Genomic DNA, 1,033 nt, shown 5'->3' with positions numbered 1-1,033 from the left:
ACTACACACTTGAAACCTTTATCATACAATGTCATCCAAACATAGAGTAAGAGGAGGAGGAGCAATGGATAGAGTCCTACCACATACCAAAAGGAAATTGCTCCTAATGGTGACATGTGATCTGATATACATAATGGAATCTTATTAAATAGAAATGGAGTAAAGTCTAAATTGAAGATATAGCATGGTATAGCAGTTAAATGCTTTATAGTGAAGCCTGTCTTACCAAACGAATTTCTAGGAGTGTTGATTCCATTTATAGATTGAATGATTGCTATCATCTGAGAATAGAATACCACAGCATTTATTGATCCATTAGTTAGTTGTATATTGAATATTATTATTACTATTACCATCAGTGTCACTGGTACTACCTCTAGTCCAATAAACAGTACAATACCATATTTGGAATACTCTGTACAGTTAATGCAAGTTAAATTGTTCAGGGGTACTCCAGTATCATTGGTACAAATCGCAAAACATTGATCTGTACTGCTGTCATAACAGCATTCGCCATAGCAAAAGGCACATTCATCATAGCAAAATAGACATTCGGTGTCATAATAATCATTGTAATAAATAAATTGAAGGTTGTACTTAAATGTATCATTACAAATCTGTATCATGTCCGACATGTCAATGCATTCCCCATTAACTAAATAATAGTAAGATGCACATGTAGCACTGATATATTTTGTTACTGTAGTATTAATCCTAATTAGACCAAGTGTTTCAATGTATACTGTTGTTTCAATTGCAGCAGCTCCTATACTATTATCAAAACATGTGCCTAATTGATAATAATACTGGTATGATTCATCTTGGATGCTTGCATTGTTGCAATAAGAGTGGTTAACATATAATTTGAGATTACTTGTCCAGTCATATGTTTTCATATTACAGTTATCAGTGACAGAAACTGTGAATTGAGGATATTCACAATGGCAGTTTTGGTAATAATCTGGATTTTGGCATTGATAGGCTTCATGGTCATAGTCATAGTACCCATCACCGCATTGTAGAGGGAGATTTA

The 1,033-nt window shown here is 33.5% G+C and overlaps 1 protein-coding gene across 1 annotated transcript in view; it reads left to right on the top strand.

Annotated features, from left to right (window-relative positions):
* The window catches only part of LOC109580994 (ubiquitin carboxyl-terminal hydrolase 5-like), a gene marked incomplete at its 5' end in the record, with an annotated part of 4,335 nt that overhangs the window by 1,693 nt on the left and 1,609 nt on the right, over positions 1-1,033 (top strand). The gene's annotated exons all lie outside the window — the stretch shown is intronic.

This window comes from Amphimedon queenslandica, unplaced genomic scaffold, assembly GCF_000090795.2.
Source record: "Amphimedon queenslandica unplaced genomic scaffold, v1.1 AMPQUscaffold_13468, whole genome shotgun sequence".
NCBI classification, from domain to species: domain Eukaryota; kingdom Metazoa; phylum Porifera; class Demospongiae; order Haplosclerida; family Niphatidae; genus Amphimedon; species Amphimedon queenslandica.
This window is presented reverse-complemented; position numbering and strand designations above follow the sequence as displayed.